This window comes from Canis lupus, chromosome 34 (genome assembly GCF_003254725.2).
Source record: "Canis lupus dingo isolate Sandy chromosome 34, ASM325472v2, whole genome shotgun sequence".
Lineage (NCBI taxonomy): Eukaryota > Metazoa > Chordata > Mammalia > Carnivora > Canidae > Canis > Canis lupus.
The window spans coordinates 41,164,138-41,182,160 of NC_064276.1; the positions used below are offsets into that span (position 1 = coordinate 41,164,138).

General features: G+C 51.1%; 1 protein-coding gene across 7 annotated transcripts in view; it reads left to right on the forward strand.

The window, feature by feature from the left end:
• The window catches only part of LOC112645994 (uncharacterized), a 197,138-nt gene that overhangs the window by 136,964 nt on the left and 42,151 nt on the right, over positions 1 to 18,023 (forward strand). Inside the window, exon 1 of one of the 7 annotated variants that reach the window (XM_049105726.1) lies at positions 1,006 to 1,525. The exons of 3 other annotated variants lie outside the window; for them this stretch is intronic. The gene's annotated coding sequence lies outside the window, so the exon portion shown is untranslated. Of the gene's footprint in view, positions 1 to 1,005; positions 1,526 to 7,592; positions 7,821 to 8,390; positions 10,015 to 18,023 lie in introns of those variants that run through there. 3 more of the 7 variants (XM_049105727.1, XM_049105725.1, XM_049105728.1) reach the window with 3 other exon arrangements.

An 18,023-nucleotide genomic window follows, 5' to 3' on the forward strand; every position in this document is an offset into this window, starting at 1 on the left:
GGACGACAGGCCCATCACACACCGAGCATTTGGTCCGCATCTGACCAGGCGCCCATGGTCTCCTTGAGAGAAATGCAGGGGGTGCGGGTTCGGGAGTGCCGGGGGAGCTTTGCAGCCGGCTGAGCCCGGGACCCCGAGGGGACACGAGTGGGCGGTCGGGAGCATGCCTGGCGGTCGTCTTTCTCACTGCCTTTTGCGGGCAGTTGTTTCCACGCAGGTGTGGGAGGTAGACTCGGGTGGCAGGCTGCTGAGATCGTCAGGTGGGTTCAGGTTCGAGAAAGTTCGCGGGCTAGATGTCGGTTAGGTGACAAAACGCTCTGGACATGTTGAGATACTGGGTTCTACCTAAGCAGGCAAATATTAAGAGGGTGATGATCACGAGACAACACGAAGGGAGCAAAGGGTGGCAATGATGTGGAACGCGGTTTTGTGAGTCACGGGAGTCCTCCCAGAGACGGGGCTTCCAGGGAGAAGGCGGTCCCTTGGCAGAGATGGTGAAAGCCCCAGCGTTTATATCCGTGAGGGTTTTAGGGTCATTCTTAACATTATTTTCGTCAGGAAAACATGCTTAGTTCAGGGATGGGGATCTGTTTAGGGCCAGGCACCGTATTTCAGGGTGCTGGCAAAGCGGGATGTGTTCAGGGGGACATCCGCGAGGGGGAGAGGTGACCGAAGCCTTGTGTCGGGGAGGGCGGTGGAGGACGGCGGCGGCGTTTAGCTTGAACACGAGGACGTGACTATAATAGCTGTTTTCAAATACTTGGAGGCTTAGAACGTGGATGAAAGATTTATTTGGGGCGGCTCCGCTGACAGGGCTAGGAGTGACGAGGGAGGGTAGTAGTTAGGAAAAGTGGCTTAAAATAGCTCCCTTCTGATGGAGAGCGTGGCACAGCCCCGAGCCCCCCAGGAAGCCGTCAGTTCCTGGTCGCCGACCACACGCAGAGGCCGGGCCAGCAGGGCCTCGGTGGCGAGGCAGAAGGCTCGAGAGCTAGGGGAGGGGGCCGGACCGTCACTCGTTCGTGTTCTTTCAACTTTTCTGTGATCGCCTCTTTATTAGGGCCTGTACTTTACATAACGCATGCACTGAAGTCTGTCTGCGGAGCCTCTTTCTCAATAGCTCCTTATGTAACTGGTGTGGCGTGATGGGAAAAGCCCAAGTTCTGAGAACAAATTGGCATGATACCATCTGGCTGTCTCGTCTTGGGCAAATCATTTAATGTCTCTGAATCCCTGTTTTGCAAACTGAACTAGGACTCAGATTCATTTGTAGTTGAGGTAAAGCAACAGGGGAAGATGAATCTACATTAAAACCACAAGTGACAGCGTGGAAAGGAGCTACGTGAAAGTGGCTGCACTGAAAATGAAGGTCACAGGAAGTCCGACGAAGACTGGATCGCTGTGAACCGGAGAATACGCGCCAACACTTCACGGTCCCGCGCCGTGCCAGGTACTGCTCCAAGGGCCTGCGTTCCGTAGCGCATTTCATCCTTGCCAGAGCCCACGCGGGAACGTCCCCGCCCAGGAGGTGAGCGACTTCCCAGGGGCCGCGGTGCTGGCCGGGCCGGGAGACGGCCCCGGGTGCTCTGGCATGGCCTCTGCACGCTGATGTCCCACTGCCCACCGGGAGGCCATCGGCTGAGCAGGACCGAGCCCACCCTGCAGGACGAGGCCTGCTATGCCCACAGCGCCGCAGCCACCGGGGCGGCTCTGGCTGAGGACTGAGTGTGCTGCGGGCCCAGTGCTGGTGCGGCCCATCCCCCGCCGGGGGGTGAGGAGGGGGTCCGCCCAAAGCCACTGCGCCGCGGCACCTGGCACACAGCAGGCCCACCCGCAGCACTACGGGGCCCACACGAGCGGAATTGCCGGGCCGTCGGGCGGCTCCGAGCACCGTCCACACTGGCCCACCTGGTCCAGCTCCTCCTGCGACAAAGAGGTTTCGGGTGTCTTCTGAGGCAAAGGAGGGAGACGCCAAGGGATTTAGCCACCGGGGCAACGTGGCTCAGCCGGTAGCTGGCAGCTGGGGGTTCTCCTTGGACACCTGGAGGACAGCCACTCGCAGCCACCTGCGCCATCATGGGGTGCACTCCGGGCGCGTCTCCGCCCGGCCAGGGCCCCTTCCTCCCACACCCCCTGCTCCCAGGCCCAGCGACCACTGATCTTCGGTCTATCCTTTCGCTTTTCCAGGGAGCCTTACGGTGGGGCACCGGGCAGCCGGGCTCGGAGCGCGTGGCCGTGGGGCCTGCCGCCACTCTGCTAGGGCTCCACGTGGGTCCCACAGATGTTGCCCGGCAGCCTTGCAGCCTCCGCGTGGCACCTGTCGGACTCGGGCTCCCGTGGGCTGACCTGCCAGGTGTGTGGGGTGCGTGGTGGGAAGCCGGGAGTGTGGGGGCCTCTCCGGCCCTGGGGCCCTGTGTCTTGCCTGTGACTCCCGATGTGGGCACAGTTAGGGTTCCCTGGCTGCCACCCGGTTAGGGGCCGGGAGCCCTCCAGCCTCGGCCGGGAGCCTTCGGGTGCAGCCCTGCTGCAGGGGCCACACCCGGAGCTCCGCGAGCTGTCCTGCCCTGGCTGCTCTGTGCCGCGTCCCCCAGGGCGGCTTCGGACGGTCACAGCCCAGCGCCTGGGACCTCCAGGCTGCCCCCCTACCCCCCGCGCTCTGAGGCAGGCCTCCAGCCTCAGCAAAGCCCTTGGCCCAGGCCCTGGCTCCCCACCCTCAGGGTGCTCGCCCTTGGCTGCCACCCGCAGCGAGGGACTGTTGGGCCCAGACCTGTGTGGCCCCGTACTTGGTCTCCCAAGCCTAGCGGAGCGAGCCGCGTGGTGGGTGCTCCCGAAATATTTACTGCGTGGATACCTGGGCGAGTGGTGAAGATGCAGCAGGAACCATGGAGCTGAAATGTCTGCCCGCTCAGTTACAAATTAGTTACGTGGCATTTAGACCCCCCTGTACCTCGGAGGAATGAGGAAAAATTGGGAGCAAATTATCTTAAATGCTCTAGGACGGCGTCTTACATCGTCTCCGTCCCTCATTTTTGGAATGACGTGTTGCTGTAACATCCTCACAGTCCCGCGTCAGACTCTGTAGTTCTCCTACAAAGAGACATCTTCTGGAATGAACTTTTCACTCAGGAAATAATAGGGCGTAAGTCACTGGTCAGCGCCAGACTGAGCAAAAATGGAGATTCAGCCTGGTTTTTACATGCTTTACGTACTTGAGATGTTTAAATATATACTTTTTAGATTTTTGATTACATTTAACCAAGCTACGTTGCAATCTGTCATTTTTATTTATTTACAGCGAAGTTGCGGAAAACTAATGCTTTTCTTTCTGTTTACGATTGCGTGGGGGAAAATGTGTTACTCCTTAAGATTGTTGGAGCTGGGAATATTAGCTTGAAGTTTTGCATATTGATGAGTTGCAATACTTTGGCAAAAATCTTTGAGTACTCAGCGACCCGAAATTCAAGGAAGTACGGCTCAAAAGATTTCCTTGTTATGATAAAGATGTAGAGGTGAGGTTAATGATATCCTAATTTGGAGCTTAATTTGAGAGAAAGCACATTCTCAAAACTTCTCAAAAATATTATTGAACGGTTACCAGGAGCAAGGCTGAAGTCGCAGAGAATAAGTCGATGAATCAGATCCATTTCCTGCCTTCAGTGAACAAGTTAAAGGGAGATAAGGCAAAAGTAACCCTAATCCTAAGGGAGGTGGGAAGTGACGGATACGCTCAGGAGTTTGGAAAAGGCATGTCGTGCTGCTCACAAGAGATGAAAGAACCAGCCGGGAAGATTGGTGGCTCTTGAGTCATTTCTGGAAGGATGATCTACGAAGGGAAATCCCTGCAGGCTGAGCAGTAGGTGACATATACGTAGTTTGTAAACCTAGGGGTACAGGTGCCCCTTTGAATTCGTGTTTTTCTATTTTTGGGGTAAATACCCGGTAGCGTAGTTGCTGGATCAAAGGGCAGCTCTATTTTTAGTGCTCTGAGGCCCCCCACGTGTCTCCACGGTGGCTGCCCCCCCTGCCTCCCCACCCACAGGCGAGAGGGCTCCCCTTCCCCACCCCCTCCCAGCACCCGTTGATCCTTGTGTCGTGGATTTTAACCATTCTGACCGCTGCGCGGTGGGATCTCATTACAGTTTCGACTTGCATTTCCCCGACGCTGGGTGACGACGACCATCGTTGCGCGTGTCTGCTGGCCGTCTGGATGTCTTCTTTGGAGAAATGTCTGTTTGTATCTTCTGCCCGTTTTTAAGTCAGATTATTTGGGTTTGGGGTGTTGCGTTGTAGAAGTCCTTAATATATTCTGGTTACTAACCCTCAGATAAGGAAGATGTAGTGTAGCGACACCAGGGAATAGTACTCAGCCGTGAAAAGGATGACATCTTGCCATTTGCAATGACACGGGTGGAAACCGAGTCTCTCGCTAAGTGAAGTCATCCGGTCAAAGAGAAATGCCATGTGGTTCCAGGTGGTTCCGCTCTGCCGTGGGATCTAAGAGAGTGAAAGAACGAGCAAAGGAAAAGAGACAAACGGAGAGACCGATTCTTGGGTATAGAGAGCAAACAGGTGGTTACCGGAGGCGGTGGGGGCGGCTGAACCGGGTCGGGGAGAGCAAGGAGCGCACTTTATCGTTTGAACGTGATGTTCTATGCCTGGAAGCAGCATAACGTTGTCTGCTAACTACACTGGAATTTAAAATAAAAATGAGGGCAGCCCTGGTGGCTCAGGGGTTTAGGGCCGCCTTCAGCCCAGGGCGTGACCCCGGGGTCCTGGGATCGAGTCCCACGTCGGGCTCCCTGCATGGAGCCTGCTTCTCCCTCTGCCTGGGTCTCTGCCTCTCTCTCTCTCTCATGAATAAATAAATAAAATCTAAAAAATAAAATAAAAATGAAACCCCAAATAAATGTCTTTTAGAAATGACTTGTACTTCATTTACATATGAAGTAAAATAAAAAAACTGTTCTTAGGTTTGGCCCAGGGGCTTAGCCTATGTTAAGTCCATTCTAGTCACAATGTCCCTGGGATATTTTGTCCTCTTCTGGCCTGGGGGTATTTATGCTTGCCGTCCCGTCCCTTCTGCCTACAATGCGGCCTCTGAATGCTGCGTGGCCTGCTCCCTCACAGCCCCTTTAGGCCTCAGAGAACCATTTTCACACCAGTGAAAATTTTCGATGCCCCCGCTGCCCGCTGCCCGTCTTCCCTGCTTTGTCGCCGACACACTCACCATCACATACTACATAACATTATTATCTATTGTGTTGTTGCCCCTCACCTGAACATATGCTCGGAAAGAGGTTTTTTAAAAACGTTTTGTATCCCTACATCCTAGGACAGTACACAGTGCAGAGGGTGCGTTCACTAGATAGTTGTACCGCGGTTGAGGGAAGAACAAACATGGAGAAACAAAGTGGTTCCAAACAGTTAATTTTTTTAGAGATTTTATTTATTTATTAATGAGAGAGAGAGAGAGAGAGAGAGGCAGAGACACAGGCAGAGGGAGAAGCAGGCTCCATGCAGGGGGCCCAATGCAGGACTTGATCCCGGGTCTCTAGGATCACCCCCTGGGCCAAAGGCAGGTGCTAAACCGCTGAGCCACCCGGGCTGCCCAACAGTTTACTTTATTTATTTATTTATTTATTTATTTATTTATTTATTTATTTCCAACAGTTTACTTTAAAACCCAGCTGACCCATGGGGTGCCTGGGTGGCAGGTTGGTTAAGCATCTGACCCTTGATCTCAGCTCAGGTCTTGGCTTTAGGGTCTTGAGTTCAAGCCCCACACTGGGCTCCACCCTGGGCATGAAATCTACTTAAGAAAAAAAAAAAATCCAGTTGACCCTTGAACAACATGGAAGTTAAGGTCATCCTTCCCTCATGTAGTCAAAAATCCTACTATAGCTTTTGACTCCCCCAGAACTTAGCTACTGAGCCTACCGGTGTCCCGAAGCGTTACTGGACCAGGTAACACATCTCGTATGTCCTACGTAGTACGCTGTGGTCCTACCATAAAGTAAGCTGGAGACAAGAAAATGTCACTACACAAATCACAAGGAAGAGAAAACACCGACGGCACTGTACGTAATTACTGAAAACAATCCCCGTGTGAGCGGGCCCATGAGCTCAGACCCGGTTGTTCGAGGGTCAGCTGTAGGTACTGGAGGTCCTAACACGGTTCTAGGCTGAATGTGCGTGGTTTTCTTCCCAGTGGAAGTCATCTTTTGTGTGATGTCCATCAGCACATCACGGCTCTCATGCTCTCTCGTGCGACCTTGGCCCAGTCACCTGACTGCTTTGCGCCTCAGTTTCCTCATCTGTAAAATAGGACGGTAAAGTAGGCCGGCGAAGTCCCCGCCTGGTGGGATCACGGTAAGCATTGCCCGAGTGGCTAGATGTACGCGCACCTGGCCTGTGGCAATTGCTACACGAGTGTTCACCGTCCTTACTCGCTTGCCTTTCACAGGCTTGAATCTGGCTTCGCCATCTAAGGGGTCTTCAAAGACTTTGAGGACGGAGCAGGCCTTGAGGGCTTCTCTAAAGACGTGCGTGCTGCAGGTTTCGCTCCCTCCTCCCGAGCGGTCACTCTGCCTCCCATGTCAGACCCGTCCCCGGGGCTTGTCTTCGCCGCCACCCTTGTAGCGCCCGTTCTGGTGACCTTCCATGGGTGGCCTCCTCTCGTCTTGCCTTCCTCCTTCCGTCCGTCCTGCCGGCGACTCTGGGCACAGAGTATGTGCTCAGCTAGCCTGTCTGTTCATCGTCGTCGTACGTGGCTCTGGTGTTCCCCCTGGCATTCCTATGCCAAGGCGTAATTCACTCCTTGGGTTTCCACTGCACCGCACGGACACGTATTACCTGAACGTCAGAGCTGCTCTCTCCAGCCATTGCCACACCTTTTCTATCCCGGACTATGAAATCCGTTCTATATCTAAGGTGCAAATAACAACAGAAGGAGCCATAAAAGCCTTGCCTCTTTTTTTTTTTTTTTTTTTTTTTTTTTTTTGTTAAGCCTTGCTTTAAATGCAGTTGGCATCTTAGCCACTTGCAATGATGATGAGAAAATGCCACTCCCTCCTCATCCCATCAATTGCCTCCCCTTCCTGCACTGGCTCAGTGTGCACCGAAGAACCCAGTGGAATGTTGACAGTTTCTTTTAGATGTTGGGACAAACTGTAATCATGAAGTTCAGCGTCTGGAGTCTCGGTGCGCCCGGTGGCTTGTAGGCACAAGTCCAGACTTTGTCTGTCTCCTTCCCCAGATCTTTGGGGTCCAGCGGAACACGTGCACGGAAGCTCAGCTTCTGGGGCAGGCCCTTCTGAGCTGGAGGGCTGGATGCATCTCTCTGGTTTTGCTGTCTCTGGAGCCATTGGGGAGCTCAAGGTTGCCACGCATAGTTTCTGTCCCCAGGTTGGTACAGAGACGCTGCCTCCAGGGGAGAAGTTGTCTCTTTCTGGGTAGCAGAGACCCATTTTGGGCATTTAACAAAGTGGAGAAAAATGTTGAACAGACCATTATTATTATTATTATTATTATTATTATTATTATTATTATTACTTTTTACATAAAAGACTTTCCCCTGTGCCGTCATGCATTCTGGGATTCAGCGACCGAGAGCAGAAAAGTGAAAAACGGACTGTCTTTTCCCTCCTAGACTCTGTTCACTCCATCGCTGACAGTGAGTTAAAAATACTTGGCTGGTGAGAAAGGTGAGAAATGGATGACTCAGTCCCTCCAAATAAAGAATCTGCCGCTGGAACGGAAGGCTGGTCAGAGCCAGCGTTGTGAGGAGTCGTTTTTAGGCCCTGTCCTACGAGGCGACATTCAAGGTGAGCAACAGGGGCTGCCTACATCTAGACGTGAGAACCTTGATACGAGTGACAAAAACGTCAACCTGACAATTTTGCAGGAAAAGAAGAAGTCAGTGCCTCCTCCTAATTAGGGACACCAGGGAGGACACGCCACACAGGGGCTCTTGCGACAAACGTGGACTCTGTTTACCCGACACTTTCCTCCTTGGTCACCTTCTCTCATTTTAGATGCTTCGTTGCAGGCCCTGTTTACGACCCTGGGCGGCTTGCTCGCCCACAGCTGCCTTATTTTTGGGTCCTAGTCAGTCAAGGTGCTAATTGTGTTTATGAATCCCTCCCAGCTATTCTTAACACATTGTTCCAAACAGCTCCCGTTGGCATTTAGAGACGAATTTTGACTTTTTTTTTTTTTTCCCTCCAGGACTGACAGTCCAGGCTCCAGCGGATTGTGGCTAGGAACTTCTATTTCCTTTTAATAGCCACCTCTTACTTTTTTCTTTTTCCTTTTTTTTTTTTTTTTTAATATTTTTTTCTGGCGGAATTCTTTTTTTTTTTTTAATTTTTATTTATTTATGATAGTCACAGAGAGAGAGAGAGAGGCAGAGACACAGGCAGAGGAAGAAGCAGGCTCCATGCATCGGGAGCCCGACGTGGGATTCGATCCCGAGTCTCCAGGATCGCGCCCTGGGCCAAAGGCAGGCGCCAAACCGCTGCGCCACCCAGGGATCCCTTCTTTTTCCTATATCCAACTTCCTTCTTATTTTTTTTTGCAATAGAAAGATACAGAACAAGATGAAAAAGAATACAGGGAGCATCCCAGAAGTCCGTTGCCCGGTCTCCCCCATTGTTAGAATCTGACATTAGCACGCTGTGTTTGAGCCAGAGTGGTTCAAATTTTAACTAAATCCATGCTTTTGACTGAAGTTAGTTAATTTTAACTAAAATCCATGCTTCATTCAAATTCCCGTCACTTTTCTTCACATCCTGTTTACCTTCCAGAGGCCCAGTCCAGGGCAGCACATTACACTCGGTAGTCATGCGTCCTTAGGCTCTTCTTGGCTCGGACAGTTTCTTAGACTTTGCTGGTTTTTGACAGTTGTAGGGAGAACTGGTCGGGTATTTTGTAGAGTATCCTTCAGTTGGGATATTCTAGACAGCCATTTATAAAGGTTTTTCTAGGTCCTTCCCTTTTTTATTCCCTCTTCCATAATCTCAAGACAGTCCCAGAAATAATTTATTATTTAGACCCTGCTGATAGAAACGCTTCCAGTTTTAGAAAACTGCTCAAGTTCAGTGGATCACAGCCCTCCTCTCCCCTCCACTTTGCCAATCTAGTTAATTTTCATCACGTCCTCCATATGGCATCTTGAGCACTGGCTCTCGATAAATATGAAACGGTGACCAATACAAGGCTCTAGGTATTCTCAGTTGTTGACTAGAAACACAAAGGCATCAAGTTATAATAAAATTAATTTTTTTCCTTTATAGGTGGTTAGTCCAATTTGAACCTCCTAGATCTAGAAGATGGAATATTATGTCCAAAATACAATGAAAATCTATTTTGAGCAGGCTTTTTGAGGACAAACAGACATTTTGAGCTCTTAGATATGTTGTTCGTCATACATTTCTCTTTATTATATTTTTCAAGTTCATCTTGAGCCAGAAATGCCAGTGTGGCCCATGTGATTGGGATTCTGAATTTTGACTTTGCCGCACATTCAGCCATTTGGCTCCATTTGCCCGAGGAAGGAATGGCTTGTCATTATTGACCTAGAATGTTCCATCTATTATAATGGCCTTCACGTATTCTTCTCTATTGAGTTCCAGCCACATGTGCCATTCCAGTTATTAGAAATGGAGCTGAGAAAATCTATAATTACTCCCTAGACAAAATACCCTTTTAAATGCTGTTCCACTGGTTGACTCGAGTCCAGTGTTCCCTAGAAACAATTTCCACTTTGCTTAGTAGCAGTCACTGAATGCTTTCTACCAGAGAAGGATCAGATGATGAGTAAGCACTTCTTCTAGATTACTCTTGCTTCATCCTGGCTGCCTTACGCGGGGTCTCCGCAGCGCGTGTGATGTGTGATGTTGGAAAAGCTGGGCCGTTCCTCTGTGACTCCGTGGGGCCTTCCCTGTGGGTTGCTGCTCTGGCTTGGCCCCTCCAGTGTTCAAGGATGCTGTGAGGCGCATTTGCCTGCTCTGCGGTCTGGTAGGGATCATTTATTTATTTCTCCATGGCTCATTTCACAAAGGATTCGAAAGTGACTGGCTTTTGGTTGACACTTTCTTTGGAGCCCCCATATGTAGATGCTAGGGTGCCAGCAGCTGATCACCCATCTGTGAGTCCAGGTGTGGGCCGGAATGTAAGACCATACAGCGGGTTGGGCACAGAGGTGGTGTCAGGTCGTACCGGGAAAGGGAATGGTGCTTGCAGAGGGGCCACAGCTGTGGTGGTAAGGCCTTGTGGCCCCTGGGAGGCTGGCAAAGCCTAGCACGTAAGGGAACAACCCTTGTGTGAGAGGTACATGGCCGCTCTCTTAGGCACAGAACCACTGGAGAAAGTCTTGGGCTCGGGGACTGGCGTCCTGAGCTCTGGTTCTGGCTTTGCCTCCAATAGGTTGTGTGACTCACCCCAAATCCCCGAAACTCTCAAGACCCCTGTTGCCTCATCTGTGACTACGCGGGTTGGACTAAGACCCTCTTCACGCTAAGGATCTATGATCCTCTAGCAGATTTTGAAAAATGTTCACAAAGGTGCTTTATTTGCCAAGTTAACATAGAATTGAATTTTGTGGATATGAAAAATTAAGATGGGTTTGGACCATCTCTCTCTCTCTCTTTCTCTCTCTCTTTTTTAACCGAAAACACAGGAAGATGAAAGACTAACGTGGATTTAAATGCATTGCTTCTGCATAGATTTACTGAGCGCATGGTGCTGAGAATATAGCAGTGAATGAGACCCAGCCCTCGACCTCAAATGTGCTTGAATTTAGGTATGAAACGTGCCAGCCCCTCCCCCTCCTCTCTATTCTCCTACCCTGTCTTGAGGGAAGCTCAGAGCTGGCATCATACCTCTGGTTTGCCTTTTTTATTTTTTATTTTCTGAAAGCTCCAACATCCCAGGCTTGTAGAAGGGTGAGTGAGACAAAGACCCTTTAAGGGGCCAAAGTGAATTCAAGAGACTCCCTAAAAGGAACACTGCTAAGGTTCAGCATTGTCAGGCTTTTGGACTCTACGTCATGATCCAACCTATTTGTTACTCATCTTGCAAGCTGTTAGCACACATGATGCCTTTTTGCAGATGTAAGGAGACGTGTCCCCTCTAGACAAATAGCATAAACGAGGCCTCTCTTCTTGTAGGCGGATTCAAGCCCTCACGAAAGCACCCCATGTCCTGCCCCTCGGTAGGTGCCCTGCAGAACCACACACCACACCCTGTCAACAGCCTTGCCAACAAACTCATGAGTCTTCCTTAGAACAGTGCTTCCCTCCAAACGTCCATCAGCAAAGAAGAGGTCTCTGGGAATTGCTGTTCTAAGGGGACTAGGTTTTTAAGACAGGATCTATTTCTTCATGTTTAAAATACGGCACCATATGTGTGAGCCGCCTAAGAGTTTGGGTGACAAGGCATCCTATTTTTGTCAGATTTGCTCTGGGTTTTACTACTATTTCCACCCTCCTCCTCGCCCGTCCAGGGCCCTGAGAAGTCCTTCTGAGTGGCAATCCATCCCCTAAAAAAAAAAATAAAAAAAATAAAAAAAACAAAAAAAACAAAAAGCAAACCACCCATGCAGGATCACAGCCCTTGGAACGAGCCCGCATGGTGGGACGTTAAGGAGGCCAGCGGATGGCTCCTCCAGAGCCAAGCGAGCCTGATTCTCTGCTGCATACATTCTAACTTAATTGCCCTAATGAGTCTGGGCCGATGGGATCAAATGATCAATCCAGTTCGAGTTATGAGATATTGAAAAATGGGATTAGAGAAGAAGAAAGGCATTTGGCAAATCGACTACCGGGCCGGGGAGCCTAGGGAGTCGCGGGTGAGCAGTTGGATACGTGTCTCATTTTCCCCCCGTCCCTTGAAGGCTAAGTCATAACAAAACCTTCCTAGACGTGCTTGCTTGCTCATGTTTCACTGGAACTCATCTCGCCGTCCCCGCTCTGTTTTGATTCAAAAGGCTTTTCTCTCTCTCAGACGCAATAAGCCGGAAACTCGGCCATGTCTGAGACGTTCAAGAACCAACGAACACCTGCCACCCAGAGAAGTGAAGCGCCCTGTGGAATTCCTCTTACCTTTAGACGAGGTTAATGTGTTCAGTGGAAAAAAGAAATACAAAAGAAGACATGAGCCTTCACATTGCATGGAACGTTAGTTCCACGTAAATATTAGCCCCTCTCTGTTCCTATCTATGTAGGGAAGCAGGGGGTTGGCCAAGGAGGGAATTTGGGTGTGCGGATTTTTTTTTTTTTTTTGATCTCTTTTTGAGTGGTTCTTAATGGGGAGACGTCCTTGGGTCATCTCAGGCCAATAACTGAAACTGCTTGAGACTTACATTCTTCTAGCTCCGGGAAGGTTAGAAACTGGGTGAACTCCTCAAGCTTGGCTGGTTTTCCACTTGACTTGCTGTGTCTGAGGTAAATACGGGTACCCTGAGGCACGTAGAGTTCTGTCGTTCATTTACAGAGATCTAGGGGCTTGGGTTTTTTTTTTTTTTTTTTTTTAAGGGTGATTTTTGTTCTTGAAGTTTGGTCAAACTTCTAAAAAGGGTGTGAATTTGTGCCTCAGTGTGGGGAGCGGGAAGTGGTGTATTTCTTCATGTTCAGGTAGATCTGGCTCTGTTCCCTCCTTTCCCCTGCAAGGTTGTTGGAAATTCAATCTTACCCATTTTTGCCCTGCAACTTCCTCTGGTCATTCAAGGAAACTGAGGGTCTTAGATCTTCCAGAAAACCTGAGGAAAGGCCTCTGGTCTTGTTGCTAAAGTGGCTCATTGAAAAGCGTGTGGATTTGGTGCCACAGTCTACGTGTCCAGTGGGGCCATGGGATCTTTGATCCCTCCTGGGCCAGAGGACCCAGGGTTTAGACCTAGACATCTAGACCAACACCAACTAGGACAGAGTCATGTCTTTTAGAGATTTTTGAGCTTTTTCCCTCTTAAACAACCCAGCCGCTTACTTTGGGAGCCTAAACTTCTGAAAACTCCCTTCCTTGGGTGATATCCAGGTTACAAATCCTTGTTCTTCCCTGGAGACGGGAGGTAAGGAAAGTATCTCAGTCTTTCGCAGTAGACCTAGAGGCATACTTAAATTCTTACTCCGTGTTCTCGACTACATTTGATTTCCTCTTAATTTGATGTCTCACTTTTGAACTGTTGCATAATCTACCAGCTTAAATACGTTAAGGGTCACGTTGCCAGGAAATAGTCTCTGATGTCTGTGGCAATGTTTTGTCGCTTGTTTGTGCTGCCTTTTCTTCAGAGGGGAAAGTATGTGGTTCCCTTGCTCACTGCCATCCTCTTTGAGTCCAAGTGCAAAGCTTTTCTGAAGGGCAGGCTTTATGGTTCACGTGGCATGTAAATAGCTCACATGACCTCATTTCCAAGAAACCTTCTTTAACCCTGAGGCTGAATAAAGTACGTGCCTTCTCCTGTTTGCTACTCTACCCCGAGCGATACCCGGAGCATACTCTTAAAATACATTTACTAGATGTACCCCCAATTCTAGGGACAGCTCTGACTTCTCCTCTCATTCACCCCAAGCAGCAGCAGAAGGGTCAAGGCCAAGGACTGTATTGGACCGAGGTTCTTTTCTATGAGTGTGATGGCATAAATGTCAATTCGATGGGAGAAGAGAGAAGACTGTCTTCACTGCGTATGGCCTCTGGTCTGTGTTTGGTGTCTCTTCCCTAGGGCCGTTGCGCTGAGCCATTCGTTTACCTATTCATTCAAGAAACCCTTCCTGCTGAGGGCTCACTAGATGACGCATCGTGTAGGCCCTGGGACTAGCTCAGACAATGCTCTGTTCTCCTAAACGTCTATTTCTGCGGGCTGTCTCTCCGGAAACCTCGACGGCACAGTGAGAGTGCCTGGGGCCGGCCTGCAGCTTGGGCGGGGTTCCCTGGGCCTGAGAAGGCTAACTGGGAAGGGGATCGTTTCTCAAGAGAAGTAGGTGTCATTCACATATGTGCTTCCTTAGTGTAGCCAAAGAGCTGATGGCTCAGGGACTGTCTGTCCCAACTCACGTCTCCCCGAATGCAGAGCACCTGCCATGAGCGGTCGGGGGCCATCGGGACTGGACTCAGTAGGATCTCCCAGTCGTGAAGACCACACGCGTGTTTAGCTGCATCTCTGTGACTGTCGCTGCCCCTGAGGGTCTGAACGTCCCTGGATCTGCCGGAGGAGAGGCCAATAGGTAGCTCCTGATCCAGCATTCCACCGTCACTCTCTTTCTAAATTATTTGAGAGGTGGAACTACCAATCGTTACATTAGTTCAACAGCTCACTCCCTCTTTGGTCTCCCCACCTGGATGTGGGTGGACAGCTCCTTGTGTTCAGTCTGGGGCCCTGGGGAAACCTCGTACAAAGGTCCTCCTGCCTCTCATCAGTGGGATACACGAAGGCAGAGGTCCACTCGGGGGAAAAACAGAATGGTCCTGAAAATAAGTCCCTTCTGCGTTTCAAATGCTTGTCTTATTTTTAACCAAATAGCAATTTTGAACTTAGAAAGATGTACGGATGGAGTGTAAATGAATTAATGTTGAAGCATTTCCTTTATTCAAGGTGCTGGGTAAGATCTGTGGGTTACAGAGCACTGAATTAACATGCACTTGATGCTTAAGGTACGTGGCAGGGCAGGTAATAAATGCAATCAAATAGCATCACGACTATCTGTATGTTTGTTTATTTATTTTTAAAAGATTTTATTTATTTATTCATGAGAGACAGAGAGAGAGGCAGAGACACAGGCAGAGGGAGAAGCAGGCTCCATGCCGGGAGCCCGACGTGGGACTCGATCCTGGGACTCCAGGATCACGCCCTGGGCCGGAAGCAGGTGCCAAACCACTGAGCCACCCAGGCATACCCCATATATTTATTTTTGAGTTATTTTTTAATAGCATCACAATAGTGGCGACTTAATTTGCTTATGGGCATGAGTGATGGTCAGATTCAGGGATTTTGAGTTGTTTCCAAAGAGGCACAGAGGCACAGATTCCCGGAGGAATCTATTTCTGTTTCCCCGTAGCTTTCACGCGCCAATACTCTGTTACCTCGTCTACGTTTTCACCCTGGTGTGCGTTGCCTAATTCCGATGTGCTCTGCACAATTCACTCCATTATTTTCAAATTTGCCTCAATGATCGAAATTCTCTGATTTGCGTCATTTTTCATTTAATAAGATACTGTATGTTAGATCACTGCCTTGAGTTCCATCCTCTAGAAACTGTCCCTGCCTGAAGCTATAAAAGGTCAGAAAGATCTGGGCATGTGACATTTTATTAAAACGTAAATACCAGGAGAAGGGCGTGTTCCATTGTCTACTTGTGAGATTCTAGGGTTCTAGGAGTTTTGATAGGGCGGCAGCTGCCGTGGAGAGGGGACGCAGGGTATTTTGGAAACGGGGCCGCCGAATGCCAGGCCGGCAGCCAGGGCCCAGGTTGGCTGTGTCCGTCACCTGCCCTGGGCGGGTTAGGATGCGGCAGGTGGCTTCTCTGCGCGGTCCCAGACTTTGAACTAAGAAGCTGGGGAAGGCGCGCTCACAGCTGCCCCAGCAGCTCGGAAGCCGGGGGCCGTCCGGGGCTCGTGGGGAAGAGCGAGGGGAGCCCGAGGAGGCCGGGGAGGCACCACCGGCCTGTTTCCCTGCGCAGCCCTGCCAGCTCCCTGCATGGGGCCACGCGGGACATTGCCTTGCCTCCGCTCTCCCAGCTGCCCTGGCGTCCTCGCCTGTGAACCGTGCGCTCGCAGTCAGGGGCTGGTGGCCTCACAGGCCCAGCGTGATCGCGGGTGGAATTTTCGCAGACGTGGGCCACGTTTCTATTTCATCACAGGACGTGAAGCCAGAGCAGCTCGGAGTCGCGCTAGCGCATCATCCGCATCTGCTCTGCAGCTCCCCGGGCGGCGTCGGGGTCACGGCACCCTGCCTGCACCCTGCCTGCACCCTGCCTGCTGCACGGGCCTGCCTGGTGCACGGGCCTGCCTGGTGCCAGGACGCTGGGGAGCGGGGGACAACGTCGCCTCCTCATGGGGAGATACCGAGACTCTGGGATTTACAGCGAGAGAGTGTCATGGGCAGAAACATCCCGACTATCACCGGGCTCTGTGCCCGACATTCGGTGCTCGGTGCCACCAGCGCGGCGCCCGGTGTCCACGGCCTTCTCCCCAGGGAGATGGTTCATTCACCTCTGGGCTCCAGAAATCACCTCTCGGCCTCAGTTCTGTGTCACACGTGTGTGTGTGTGTGTGTGTGTGTGTGTGTGCGTGCGCCCACATTAACCAGAGGATCCCTCGTGGCCAAGGACTCGGCCATCCTTCCAGCCGGAGGCCGACCCGACTTGATGATGTTTCTGATCGCGGGTCGCTGCGTACGGTTGCGCAGGTCGCTGGCGGCGCGGCAGTTCCTGGGCTGGAAGGTCCTCCCAGCAAGCTGCACCCGCCGTGTCTGTCGCCGACTGGCTCCTGTGGGGTCCCAGTGACTTTGCTGATGCAGATTCCTCGCAACAAATGAGCAACCCAGGAAGGGAACTTGGGGCCTCGATTTCTCTTCTGTGTCGGCATCTTGGGTTGTCTGGCTCTCCGTCTCTCCCCCTTCCTTCTTGTGCATCCTGGGACCGTCCCTTGAAGTCCGTCCGTCCCACTGGTCTCACTTTGGGACTAGACCCGGAGGGCGGCCGGTGGGGACCCTCCTCCCCTCTGCCTCGCACTGGGCCCGGGGAGCCAGCCCTGCAGGCCGTGCCCATCGCCTTTCTAGGTGCGGCTCGTCGCAAGCTGCTTGGATGATGCTCATGTTATCATTCCTTGCATCCCTTCCTCCTTCGTGGGTGGCCGGGAAGGTGTCTGTGTTTTAAACCCTCAGGGTTTCACACGTTGGAAAATAGTCTAAAGAAGAGAATCGACTGAAGGGCTACCTGTCGGCTCTTGAAATGTTCAGCTGCAAAGAGGAGTCTTCAAACGTACAAGGAGGAAGGGGTCGTCGTAAAGTCATTCTTTGACTGTTGAGCCTCGGTGTGATTCCCGCCCCCGCCGTCTGCCCCGCGGGCTGGCCCGGGCCTCATTGTCCCCATCCGTGGGGGAGCCCCTCTCCGGGATGCCTGCCCCAGGCTGTCGCGTGCCTGGAGCGAGATCCTGGGGGCACGGGGCTTTCAAACGTGGGGAGGCTCTTAGTACCCTTAAGGTTTAATTATCCTTATGAAGAAAAATGAAAAGCATCCTGAGAATTTCCTTAATGTTTTTTTCCCCCTTTTTAAATGACACATACTTTGTGTAGAAAACGCCGTGAGGCTAAGAGACAAATGAAAAGAAAACCCCACAAAAATCAACTAACTCTTGGCCCCCGGGGGGGGGGGGGAACTGTGGTTAATGTTTTGATGTATGATTTTTTTTTTAGTCTTTTATAAACGTAAGTTCGTTGATCATAGCTGAGCTCCTATTGTATACACATGTCCGAACCTACCCCATTATTCAACTTTATATCAGTTTAAAGGTTTACAGGAGGCGCACGGACAGCCGACTTTGGGGCTATCGGCAAATACCAGCGTTAGAGAGAGGCCCGGGTCTCGCCCAGGGCACATCCTGCACCTGATTTCCGCTGGACTCGGGCACAAGGGCAACACCTCTCTTTACAGTCACTGGTATGTGAGCTCGGATGATGGTGATTTTTTTTCCCCTGATTGTTTTTAAGTTTGTTTGTTTGTTTGTTTTTAACCTAAACCTAGATGTTCAGGGTTTTAAATCGTATGCTCTGCTGGGGGTTGAGACGTGCGGCCCCGAAGAAGGCATTCGAGCGAGAAGGCCGCACGTGGGCTGATGACGCGGAAACAGGGGAAGCCCCGGCCCCTTGGCCCCAGCGCTGTCGCCCCCTGGTTCGGGGTAGTCCGTCCCGATGCGATGCGGATCCTAAGGAGAACTTTGAATATTAGGCTCTCAAGTGTCCGGGCGGTGTAGGAGTCACAGGAAACACTGATCACGTGGGAATCTGACTCCTTTGCAGATTGGAACTTTCAGGAACA